The sequence below is a fragment of the Rutidosis leptorrhynchoides genome, chromosome 8, assembly GCF_046630445.1.
Source record: "Rutidosis leptorrhynchoides isolate AG116_Rl617_1_P2 chromosome 8, CSIRO_AGI_Rlap_v1, whole genome shotgun sequence".
Lineage (NCBI taxonomy): Eukaryota > Viridiplantae > Streptophyta > Magnoliopsida > Asterales > Asteraceae > Rutidosis > Rutidosis leptorrhynchoides.
In genome coordinates, this window is record NC_092340.1 from 28,938,543 (window position 1) to 28,953,165 (window position 14,623).

At 31.8% G+C, this 14,623-nt stretch overlaps 1 non-coding gene across 1 annotated transcript; it reads right to left on the bottom strand.

Moving 5' to 3' along the window:
- Positions 1-347: 347 nt before the first annotated feature.
- Positions 348-454, bottom strand: LOC139865278 (small nucleolar RNA R71). Its single transcript, XR_011764803.1, has one exon. It is a non-coding gene; the product is annotated as a small nucleolar RNA R71 (small nucleolar RNA).
- Positions 455-14,623: the final 14,169 nt, after the last annotated feature.

Sequence of the window (14,623 nt, forward strand, 5' to 3'; positions counted from 1 at the left end):
TGAGAGCCACACGCACGGGCCAAGGTCACGCCATTATTCGGCCAGATGTTAATGCGCCAGATTATGAAATCAAAGGACAAATCTTACACATGGTAACTAATCAATGCCAATTTAGTGGTACACCAAAAGAAGATCCAAACGAACATCTTCGAACCTTTAATAGGATTTGTACTCTATTTAAAATCAGAGAAGTTGAGGATGAACAGATCTATCTCATGTTATTTCCCTGGACTTTAAAGGGAGAAGCCAAAGATTGGTTAGAATCGTTACCCGAAGGAGCGATTGACACATGGGATGTCTTAGTTGAAAATTTTCTTAAAAGATTCTTTCCGGCATCTAAAGCCGTGAGACTTCAAGGAGAAATTGTTACGTTCACACAGAAGCCAAATGAAACTTTATATGAAGCGTGGACAAGATTTGAAAAGTTGTTGAGAGGATGTCCTCAACATGGTTTAGACACTTATCAAATAGTACAAATATTCTACCAAGGATGCGACATTACTACACGAAAAGACATCGACATAGCAGCTGGTGGTTCCATTATGAAGAAAACCGCAACTGAAGCTTACAAAATTATTGATAACACAGCCTCCCACTCACATGAGTGGCACCAAGAAAAAGACATCGTTATATCATCTAAAACGGCTAGAGCCGATTCCAGCCATGACTTTGATTCTGTTTCCGCAAAAATAGATGCTTTCGAGAGACGAATGGAAAAGATGACTAAAGATATTCACGTAATACGAATCAGTTGTGAGCAATGCGGTGAATCACACTTAACGAAAGATTGTCACATTGAGCAAACGATGGAACAACGTGAGAATATTTCATACATGAACCAAAGGCCGGGAAATAATTATCAAAATAATTATCAACCGCCAAGGCCAAACTTCAATCGAAATCAAAACATTCTTTACAATTCAAATGGACCCAACAATAACTCGTATAACCAACAAGGTCCGAATAACCAACCAACTCAAAACAACACTTTTAATCAACAAAGACCTTGCTTGTATAAACCACCACAACAAACCGAAGAGAAAAAGTCAAATCTGGAAGAAATGGTACAAAAGATAGTTGAATCTCAAACACAATTTATTGCAACTCAAACCCAAACGAATGAGAGGTTTGATCAGTCATTTAGAACTCAACAAGCTTCCATTTTGAATCTAGAAAAACACTTAGGTACTCTTGCTAGCATGATGAGTGAGAGGGAACAAGGAAAGCTACCGAGTGATGCTGAAGTAAATCCTCGGAATGAGAATGTTAATATGGTGTCAACAAATTCTGAAAAATCAGCACCAGAAGATGGGAAGATTTTGGATGTGAGTAACAATGAAGAAGTTACGCCACCATCACCACCCGAGTATGTAAAGCCAGTTGTGGCACCATACAGACCACCCATCCCGTTTCCAAGAAAAGGAGTTGAGTATGAGCAAGTAATAGATAATAAAGTTTGTGATACCTTTGGAAAGAAGAAGAAGAATAAAAAAGTGCAAGAAACAAAAACCGTAAAAATAAACCCGGTAAAAATAGTTCCACCTCCACCCAGGTCGGGTGATCCGGGTGAATTTATTGTTCCTTGTCTACTTAGTGATTGTGTCATGTATGATGTACTAGCAAATTTAGATGCGAGTGTGAGTGTTATGCCTCTTTCATTATATAAGAGATTAGGAGTAGGTGAGCTAAGTCCAACAGAAATGAGTGTTCAACTCTTTGATCAAACCATTAGGCACTCAGTTGGAATTGCTGACAACCTACCCGTTCAAGTGGGTAATTTAACCTTTCTAGTCGAATTTATTGTCATTGACGTGGAAGAGGACTCAAACATTCCTCTAATTTTAGGTCGACCATTCTTAGCGTCCACCGGGGCGTTATTTGATGTAAGAGATGGTAGAATGACACTTAGTGATGGTGACAAATCGGTCACCTTTGTGATTCAAAAATCTAATTCTCCACCAAACAAAACCGTTGAACCAACAAAAATGATTGGTAAGAACCATGTTGTTTTACCAACTCCAACGGTAGTGCTTAATAATAATAAAACGCCTAAGTGTGGGTAAAATAAAGTAACACCTAATGATGACTTGATAACAAAGAACCCTGTTGTTTATTACGAAATTATATGACTCCGTTATTAATAGTTCAATGAAGAAACTTATTAAACGGATTCGTGATGCTAGAACCAAGGGTAACTTTAAGTTATGTAACTGGTTAGTATCCAATATATCGCCTAAAGAAAAGGCGAAACTAGTTAAATTTGTGGATATTACACAGGAATCCGACCAATGGCTTAAAGCAAAAGTCACAGATATGCAAGTTGATTATGGTCCAAGAGAAATTGACGATGAAGTTAATCACAATTTCAAAACCACAGCTACCTAAGTGTGGGGAGATTCAAATGTTCTAAGAAATAATGCTGTCTAGAGTTATTTGTTCTGTTCTCGTGTAGTTCCGAGAATGGAATCCGATTGGTCTTTTCCACTAGCAGACACTAAAGAACTAGTTTTCTTCCCCCCATTCTGAATTTTTTTTTTTTTGTAGGTTTTATATGAAATTAATATGCTTTTTAAATTTAAGTTTTGTGTGAATTTAAAAACAAAATTTACTTTATTTCATTAAGTTTAAAAAATGATTTCTAAAGTTCGTCGTAAGTTAAAGACTAGGTTATGGAACCGAAATTGCTTTACCCAAGGACGGGGCGAAAACTTTTGTTATCATTATTTTAATATTATTGATCTAAAGTATGCCAAAAATATTATATGAACGTGGGGTTATATACCAAACTTCAAAAATATGTATATATATGTTTGTATTTTATGTTATGTACAAAACAGGGTAAAACAACGCACTTTCAAAGACTGGCATTAAGTTCAGCAAAAACTACTAATTTTGGCGATAAGACGCAAAACATATGTGAAATTACAACAAAAGGAATGAACGATGAGGCGCGTCATCTATCATTCGACGAGCTTAGTAATTACAAAATGGGTATTTTTAATCACTTTTCTACACTAATCATCCTCGTGAATTTATAATTATAGTCTGATTTCTTGCAAATGAGGGCATTGCAAGATCTCAAGTGTGGGGAAGGGTTATAAATTCTCTCGGGTTTACACTTGGTTTAATTGCCAAATTTTGTGAAAATTTGAAAAAAATTTCAACTAAATGAATTCAAAATCATGTTTATACATATTCATGAACGATAAAACTAGGTGATAATACCGAAATTATTGTTACCTCGGAGAGAACATAAATGGAGAAACAACCCAAAACGTTAGAATTCATTTAAAATGGAATAAAGGAGAATAAAAAGGCAAAGAAAAGAATAAATAAAAACTAAGTGTGGAAAAAATTTATCAAGTTCTTTAAAACATAGATCACATATTTTGTACAAGATTATTGCAGGTACTTTTGATTTGGACTAAACTAATCAGTTTTACCCGGTTTATTGTAATAAAGATGAAAGAAAGATGGATCTACACGATGAATCAATTCCATCATTAAAATGAAGTAAAGTCTTCCAAAAAAAGACACGCTCTTCTTGATTTAGGTCTGGAAGTTGTCGTCCAGACCAGCTGTAGGTTGACGAAAAATCTAGAAATGTCATCTCTAAAATCAGCAGGAAATCCACGGACCTCAGCATCAAACAGGGTCACCATGTGGTCAGACTTATCCTAACCACGAGAGGATCTATCTCGTAAAATGGGAAGGGCGCCGTGCAAATTAGCTTGATAAGACTAATGAATCAGACTCCCAGAAAGGATAATCTCCTTAAAGATTAAAAATCAGCTTTTAAGCCTGATATTACTCAATCCTTGAGATTGACCTTAAAGATTGAGAATTACAAACTCATGAAATTCAATGATATCTAAACTCGAGCTTGAACAAGAAAATATTTTGATCAAATTAAAACCGATTTGTTTTCTGAAAACCTATTTTCAATGCGTTCATTACCATTAAACGTAAAATCCTAAGAATTCACCGAAATTCATTAGGTCACCTGAACCAAATTGGGTGTCAACCGTAAGAACGGTGGTTGTATAGCATGGTCGAAGACAGGACCTTGTGCCAGACCGAAAAATTATAGGGTGATCTTTAATATTTCTCCTACAAAAGATAGTAATTGCATCCAACACGTTGTGGACCATGAACATCTGCATGTCATTAGCCATTGCCTTAATAGTTGCTTGTTCAACACTTTTCTTTACAATCGGAGGGTAGTTTACCGAAAGGTAATATACGGAGCAAGTATACTGGACGTGTTGCTTTCCTAATACAAGGTTAGCAAGTGGGTGACACAAAACCGCAAGTTTTGAGCTAAAATTTTCAAATATGAAACTCACAAAAACATTTTGCAACACCGGTGAAGGGTTATTCCAGAAAACTTGTCTAGGGTAAAAGCTAGAATGAATTTTCAAAAGATCAAATGTTTTCATAAAGATCCAATTTCCTTAATGGATCTAAATTTTCATAGTCATGTGGGTTTGTAAACCACATCGTTACTATCATTGTTTATACCGCCGTATTAAAATCACTGATGTATAAAGTGTGAGAATAAAAAAATTGATTCGAGTGAAGTGTGATTTAATTTCAAGTTTTGTATTGCTTGAGGACAAGCAATGTTCAAGTGTGGGGATATTTGATAATGCTAAAAAGGAACGTATATTTAGTATCAATGTCCTTCCAATATGTAAAGCTTTTAGTTACTATTGCTCTATTTTTATGTAATAATCGTTTAAATAAATAAGTGCGAAGACAAAAGAAGAAAACGACGATTTGAAGATGCAAATGACCAAAAAGCTCAAATGTACAAGATATAATTCAAGTGGTTCAATTTATTGATAAGAAACGCCTAAAAATGACAAGAGTACAAGCCGCGAAACGCAAAGTACAAGATATCTAAGCGTACGAAAAGGCGTTCAAAAATTCGGAACTGAATAAACTGAGCATCAACGTACAACTCAACGGAGCTAAAATTACAAGTCAACTATGCACAAGAATATAATATAATATATATATAATTATATAAAATTATATATTATTATATTATATATTATAATATTCAGCAGCCCACGTTTAACTCAATTTGGTGAGCTGGAATCCGAAGCTCCGCACTCGCGGAGCTGTAAGGCACAAAAGTACCGCACTCGCAGAGCTGTACAGTTCAAAGTGGGCCTATAAAAGCTCACGCATTCTGCTCGAATTCGGCACACCTTTTTCTTTTCCTTTCTTTCAATCTATCGATATATATATATATATATATATATATATATATATATATATATATATATATATATATATATATATATATATATATATATATATATATATATATATATATATATATATATATATGGGAGGGATCCACTGAGAACTCACTAAGAGTGAGAACCTGAGAACTCAAATTCGAACAAAAAATGACGCGGCCGAACAATTTTGTGGTTAGTCGAACAAAAATTAAGATGCATGAAAATCACATGTTCTACATTTTCTGTTTGGTTCTACAAAATTGTAGAACGAAAATTCGTTCGAATTGGGGCAAATTTGTTCGGCCGCCTGAATTTTTGTTCGGTTCTACAAAATTGTAGAACGAAATTTGGTTCGAATATCTTTTTTTGTTCGAATTTCACCTGTTTTTTTCAAAAAATCAATATTTTTTTTTTTTTTGATTTAGCCCGATTTAGGGTTTAGGGTTTAGGGTTTTCGGGTTTACGGAGTAAACCCGAAAACCCTAAACCCTAACCGTAAACCCGAAAACCCTAAACCCTAAACCCTAAACTCTAAACCGTTCGTGTAAAAAACTCATTCTAAACCCTAAATCTAAACCCTAAACCCTAAAATCTAAACCCTAAAATCTAAACCCTAAATCTAAACCCTAAATTAATTTGATGAAAATTGATGTAAAACAAGTGTAGAACAGCATGTTCTACATTTGTGTTATACATCATGTTCTACATAAAATGTAGAACCAAGCAAACAATGCACCTATTTTTTTTGTTCGGCCTTGTAATTTTTTTGCTTGACTACCCATATTTTTGTTCGGCCGCGTCTTATTTTTTGCTCGACTAACTTAGTTCTCAGAGTTCTCATTGCTTAAAAGTTCTCATTTGATCCCTTTACTATATATATATATATATATATATATATATATATATATATATATATATATATATATATATATATAATTTTAATTTTAATTTAAGTTTAATAATAATTGGGTTACTGTAAGAAATATTTTACGGGTTTTAAAGTCAAAACTCTGTCCGTGTAACGCTACACGATTAAATACCACTGTAAGCTATGTTCTTCCTTTTTAAATTAATGTCTCGTAACTAAGTTATTATTATGCTTATTTGAGCCGAAGTAATTGTAATGTTGGGCTAAATATTAAGATGTGGTTATTGGATTTTGTACCATAATTCGGGTTTGGACAAAAAACCAATACTTGTGAATATTGGACTATGACTATTAATAGATGGGGGTATTGTCTAATTGAACGACAACTCATTGGAACCTGTTGAACCTATCTTCAAATTAGTTAATCTAATAATTATTAAAATGATTACGAATGTCCTATTTAGTGACGTTTATACGACATCGTTTACAATCATTTAATTAATTAATTGGATAGGGTAATTGATTATTCATTATGGCCAAGTGAATAAATTAATGTATCATGGATCAATTAAAACAGGGGTAGATTACATACAAGGATAATTGGTGTAATTGTTAACAAAGTATTAAAACCTTGGATTACACGCAGTCGATAACCTGGTGTAATTATTAACAAAGTATTAAAACCTTGTTACAGTTCGAATCCCTAATTAGTTGGAATATTTGACTTAGGAGATAAGGTTAATTTGACGAGCATTTTATAATTATGACCGATGGACTATTATGGACAAAAACCAGATAGGTATCAAATAAACCAGGACAAAGGACAATTAACCCGGGCAACAATTAATTAAAATCAAAACGTCAAACATCATGATTACGGAAGTTTAAATAAGTGTAATACTTTTATTTCATATTTCATCGTACCTTTATTTACTGTCATTTCAATTACTGCAATTTACTTTATCGCAATTTAAATTCTGTCATTTATATTATCGTCATTTATCTTTACGCTTTATTTAAAATAGACAAACCGGTCATTAAACGGTAAAACCCCCCTTTTATAATAATAATAATACTATTATATTACTAATATATATATATATATATATATATATATATATATATATATATATTTATTTATACAAATATAATTGTTTAAAAATATAGTGTACGCAATAAGCCGTCTTCCTGTGGAACGAATCGGACTTACTAAAAACTACACTACTCTACTATTAGGTACACTGCCTATAGTGTTGTAGCAAGGTTTAGGTATATCCCATCTATAAATAAATAATAAAACTTGTGTAAATTGTACCGTATTTCGTATTAAAAATAATATTATTTCGTACACCCCCGCTGCACACATCAGTGGTAATCCGAGAAAATGAAGATTGATTTGTGAAAATGTGAAAACGGAGATGTTTATTTTATATTTGAAAAATATAGTCGTTGTAACGTCGTCACTTGACGTTAACAACCGTTATGTATATATGACCGTTGTAACGTCGTTAGTTGACGTTCACTACTGTTATGTACTCGTTATATTAATAATAATTTTAATAAAAGAATTTTATTAGTATAAATATGATTACTATAAAATACATTTAGTATAAATACGTTTAGTATAAATACGAAGATTAAGAGAATAAACATATTATGCATAAATAATAAATTTAAGAATAAACATTAGTATGCATGAAATAAATAATGATTAATTGCATAAGTAATCATAAATGTTAGATAACATAAATATAAATGTTAGTGAAGTTAATAAGAGTTAGATTACAGAAATATAATTCAGGCGGTATAACCGACCATATATAACATAAATATAAATGTTAGCGAAATTAATAAGAGTTAGATTACAGAAATATAATTCAGGCGGTATAACCGACCATATATACCATAAATATAAATGTTAGTGAAGTTAATAATAGTTAGATTACAGAAATATAATTCAGGCGGTATAACCGACCATATATAACTTAAATAACATAAATATAAATGTTAGTGAAGTTAATAAAAGTTAGATTACAGAAATATAATTCAGGCGGTATAACCGACCATATATAACATAAATATAAATGTTAGTTATGATGATAATAATATTTACCTTACTAATAAATAATAGAAGATAGCGTTAAAGAAATTTTTTTATTATTATTACCTTGATTAGTGATTTGTGCTTGCTTAGATAAACCTTGATTATATGGAGCACTTCGTGCTGATAACGTGTTATAAGTTTGGTGTTTATAACTACCTTCTTAATGGTCTGGTTCTTGACTATGGACTATTGATAATTATTAGAAGATTGAGAGAAAGAGAGTATATATGAAAATATATATCAGAAGTGTATCATATGTAATATCACATGGTACATATTTATAGTACATATAATTACTGTTCAACTTTGAATTCTTATGATAATTGGCAGCCATCACTTTTGACAAGTTCATAACAATAACTATTATATTTGAATAATAAATGAATATTTTTACACAGTGTATGTATCATAATCGTTCCATGATCTTTTTAGATAGTTTCGCTAATTAAAAGGTGTTGCTAATGAGGATTTACACTTGAAATCTATTTTAAGAAAATGAATACGCGAGTATCATGCTATCTAGGACTTAGAGATATAGATAGACGGATTGAAAAGTTTTTGAGTTAAGGATTGATTCAAAAAGTAACTTCAAGTTAAATATCAACAAACATTATTCATATTTTTCATTTTCTGTTTCTATACACTAATTACAAATTAAATCATTTCAGATTGATAAGAATGGGGGAAAATGAAATCATATGAAATATGTAATGGAAAAAAATGTCAGGCGACGACTCTAATGCTCGTAGTATCAAACATTTTTCATTTTAGAAATTGTACGAGTGTATCCAAACAACCCCTTCACATTGTACTTATCCCAGTATTCTTTTTATTTGATCTTAGTATTTTTGTAATTTTGATTTCGGTTAATATAAGGAAAAAATACGTTAAAGCATAAATATATTATTAGGGGAGTGATTCGTACACCACCTATTTTTAGCCGTACACCACCAAATGTGCTTCACATGATTGTACAGTACAACACTGTAAAGCATGTTTGGTGGTGTATGGCTAAAAATAGGTGGTGTACGAATTATCACCCATATTATTAACTACCGTGATCATATCCTTTAAATATCTATTCTATCTAATAAATTGGATTTGATGTTGAGGTCATCATGTATTTTATAGAGTTGTAAAATGTGTTCTAAAATTTGTACTTGGAAATTAGATGATGTCATACTTAAAAATTAATCAATAATAAAAAGACAAAATTTCATTCCTCGTCCCTGAACTTTACATCAACTTTGACTCCCTGTCCTTTTTCTTTTTTTTGTGCATCCCTCGTCCCTAATGTATCAGAAATCTACATCTCTCGTCCTCCCGTCTACTTTCTGTCTATTTTAACCGTTAAGTCAAGCATGTGCATAACATGTGAGGGTGTTTTAGTCATTCCATTATCCTTTTTTTTTCCTTTACCCCTTCTACATCATCTACTTCACCCATTCATCCCTAATTAACCATAAACCCTAATTTCTATTCAAATACAAACTCAAATATATCATAAATATAAATTTCAAACCAAATCAAAATCTTAACAAATTCCTCTTTATAAACTACAAACTCAAATCCAACTTGAATATGTGATTGTTTGAAATAATATTCTAAAAAATGTTGGAGTATGTGACTGTTTGTAATAATATTCTAAAAAATCAGATCCAACTTAAACATAAACTCTCTTACATCTTTAGAGTATTCGGAACAATGAAGAACGATGACGGCGTAGCTTGATGACACGACTGAAATTGTCGCCAGAGCTTGATTAGAGAGATTGAAATCGGGTTTAGATCTGAATCTATACACCATATAATCCACCAATCGAAACCCGTATATCAAAATCCATCATCGATTTCACCATCAATGGAAGTTGTAAAAGGTGATAACAAAGTCGAATGATGGAAAAAGGTGATAACTCTATGAGAAATTCCCGATTGAGCTTTATCTTCAATTTGATCGATTCATCTTCACCATCATCGATTCATCATCATCTATTCATCTTCATCTTCGATTTGGGGGTGAAATGGAAACCTAATTTTGGAAAAGAGGCGAATGATGGAAACCTAATTCATCTTCATCTTAAGATCTCACTCCAATTGAAAATAGAAATGGATTTTGTAGCAGTAGCAACAACAAATTTGTAGTAGCAGCAACTTGAAATTTTCCTCTTCACTACCACATCTCTGATTTTCTGGCGAGCAACCGCCATCGCACCACCTCTGCTCAGTTTTCAGATATGAGATTATAATGGAATAAAGGGATCATATTTAGCAACCACCATCGAACCATCTCATATTTAGCAACCACCATCGAACCACCTCTTCACTACATCTCCACCACCGGTGTAACGACCCGGAATTTTCCGATCGTTCTATACTTATGAGATTAATATTTACATAAATTAAACCTTACCAACATGATAAGCAATCCAAACTGTTGAGACTTATATTTTTGAAAAGAGTTTTACACAACGTTTGACCGTCCAATTTGACCGATGATATCACGAACTATATAACACACGATAATTATACGATTATGTATATGTACATATCTATACATATTTAACATGATTTAAGGATGGTTTAACATTTCATTGTGAACTAACAACAATGAGTTATAAGTATACTTTGAGATCACTAACTTAAGTTTTCAAAACGATAACTATATGTAACGTTCTTTGACATATATACTTACAATCTATAATGTGTTGTGATTTATGTCACCAATATGATTTAAGTGTAATGGGATTAATTTGTAACCAAAATAATCTTGATAAATATCGAACAAGTTTGGGGAAGTGTGGAGTACACACTTGTTTGAACTTATCTTGATTATGACGGGGATTCGGGGGCAGCGCCCCCGATAAGCGGGGTCCAAGGGGTGGCAACCCCTGGCGGGATCCAAGGAGCAGAGCCCCTGGCTAACATTGCTTTATTAAAAATGTCTTAAAATTTTATTTTTGGCCCGGTTGGACCCAAAATAAAAGCCCGATTTTGAGCTTCTTTTACCGTATCATACCCATCATCTATACGTATTTACTATTGATAAATACACATCAAATCAATATCCTTATCAGCCTTAGATCTGCCCTAGATAAGAGGGAATCTTATTTGTAAACTAGCATACATTATTACTCAAAAATTCAACACAATAATTTGTCCTTGTTCCCTCAACAACCAGGCTGTCCTATAAGTATCACCATCACCTTGGTTTTTCATTTCATTCTTACAACCATCTTTCTCTAACCAAAAACACACTCTTAGGAACTCTAAGTGTTCTTCACAATCTCAGCAAATACTCATGAAGAACTAGCTTCATGAACAACCTATAATCATCATAAGAAAGTTTGATCAAGATTATTTTCTATCTTTTCCAGTAGCTTTATCCAAGTAACTTGAGGTAGTAACCTTATTCATAATCTTATTCGATTCATATTTATATAGCTATCTTATTTTGTGTTATAAAATTTTTAACAACAAGAACATAGTTTGAATGATTTCAAACATGTTCGCAGACTAAATAGATCCTTCTAATTTGATTTTTAAAACACTTCAAAACCTGTAATATATCATATTATGACAAAATCGGATTAACCATATCTTGGTTAATTAACATAATATTTAATATATATTTACTTATGATTTGATTTTATATATTTCAGGACCACCCGTAAACAACACGAGAAGATTAATCATAAGACCTCATGATTGTACGCAACACGTCATCTGACAACACGGTACTTTATGTACGCAACACGTCATTTGACAACATGGTACCATGGGTCGAGATTAATTCTGATCAATACGAATACGATGGGGTCTTTATTTATTTTATTGAGCAACTAATTGTGGACCATTAACAACAGACTGCTAACTACGGACTAAGAAAATATTAAAAGTATATATATATGTAACGATTACTTGAAAAGAAAATATGTTGATATATTATATATATGGTTAGGTTCGTGATATCTATCAGAGACCAAGTCGAGTTAAATACCTTCAAGGAAAAGGTGAGTATATAGTCCCACTTTTAAACTCTAAATATTTCGGGATGAGAATACATGCATTTTATGATTTACGTTATGGACACAAGTGATTAAAATTATATATTCTACGTTGAGTTGTACCACTGGCATATCTCCCTGTAACTTGGTAACTACTATTTACATGCGGTATTGTAAACGCGAATCCTGTTGATAGATCTATCGGGCCTGACAACCCCAACCGGACTGGACGACCAGTATTCAACGGTTGCACAGTACTTCGTTTCGGTGACTACACTTGGTACGGTGTAGTAAGATTTCATAATAAAGGGAATATGCGACGTTGATTAAATGTTAAGTATGGTTATCAAGTGCTCAACAACTTAGAATATTTTTATTAAAACGTTTATATATGAAATCTTGTGGTCTATATTCATAACGCTGCCGGCATTAAACCTATATCTCACCAACTTTATGTTGACGTTTTAAGCATGTTTATTCTCAGGTGATAACTAAAAGCTTCCGCTGCAACATGTTGAATTTAAGCAAGATCTTGAGTATGCATATTTGTGTCAAAAATAAAACTGCATATCGGAGGATTTGTAATGTAAAATATGTTGGAAGTCGTATTGTTATTATCACATGTAAAGTTTGTAAGTCTAAGATTATCGCTAAACGATAATCATTATTATCTTGTTTAAACCTTGTATTTGTAATAAAAAGTTATGGTTTGTATTGTAAAAACGAATGCAGTTTTTGAAAAACGTCGCATATAGAGGTCAATACCTCGCGATGAAATCATATGTTATTGTATTCGTCCTTATGGTTAAGGTCGGGTTATGACAACCGGCGACCTCCGAACCGTTCATCTTCCTCACGCTAAATAAGTTGTTTTTTTTTTTTTTTTTTTTGAGTGTTGATGTTTGATAAAGATGCAACATCTGTTTCTTCAATTTTTTTTTCAATGACAAATACATAGCAGATCATTTTAGCACTTTGATTCGAGAAGAAGATGATGAATTAGGGATTTAATTTGTAGGTGTTTACATATTTGTAAGTATATGTATGTAAACTTAGAAAGAAGACAAAATTTCATTCATCGTCCCTGAACAATGACAAAAATACCCTCACATGATATGCACGTGATAAGAGGTAACGGCTGGTTTTGACAGAAAGTAGACGGGAGGACGAGGGATGCATATTTTTGATACATTAGGGACGAGGAATGCACAAAAAAAAGAAAAAGGATATGGAGTCAAATTTGATGTAAAGTTCAGGGACGAGGAATGAAATTTTGTCTAATAAAAATAATAAAATCTCTTCAATTACTTTATTGGGTCAGTCAAAATCAAAAGAGAGAAAATATAGACATATATATTATTGAGGTGACAAAGTAATGGGATTTCAAGCCCCAGCCATTTGGGTATGGAATCCTCGTATCAAAGAGAAACTATTTTTTATTTTTAATCTATTTATAAGAAAGTTACGGAGTACTATAATATTTTTGGATAAAGGATTATATTATATACTGCATATATACACACAGTGTATGTTTTGTTATTTCGAATTGAGAAGAATAGTTAAAATTGAAATAAAAAGTACTATGAATGAATTAATTACTTAGTATTAAATTTAGTATAAAATTTTAGATTATAACATAAACAAGTAATATCTATAAATACCCTTTCATTGATACACACATGAATTTACCTTTTTACTTTTATATTTTGCATTAACGTTTTAAATTTATGGTTTATGTTTATGTTTTCATTTCGCTTTCAGTATATTTTATGTTATATTTTTACATTTACTTCTATGTTTTATTTTTTACGTATCCGCTTTACGTTTTATGTATTTTGCTTTATGTTTTGTTTGTAGAAAGTGCTACATGATTATAAGGTTTTGATGTTGTTTTTAATAGTAGTCAATACCGTACTCATAAATACTTTTTACAACGTAACATATATATGATTTCGAAAGTTTATAGAAATAAATCATTTTTTATTAACTTTTTTTGAAAAGCCACATAAATAAAAAAAGATCGTTATATTATATCTGTATTAACTGTTGTGGTGTTGTAAATTTCTAGAATACGAGTAATTTTAAATGTTTAAAAATTGAGTATGTTTTCATTTAATAAAATTACTAAAACCAAAACCAATGTGAATGACACTAATATTATAAACACTTTATAATAAACTATATATGTTAAAAATATTCAAATTCAATTAATTTTACCAAATAAGGAGCAATAAATAATAATTAACGGGTCAATGACACTAATATTATAATGTAGATTTCTTTCGTCAAACCCGTGAATTCACGGGTCAATGAACTAGTTTTTTTTTTTAAATCACTAGCATCTTTTTATTTTATTTTTTAAAAATCCAATTCTGCTCACATCCAAATATATATGG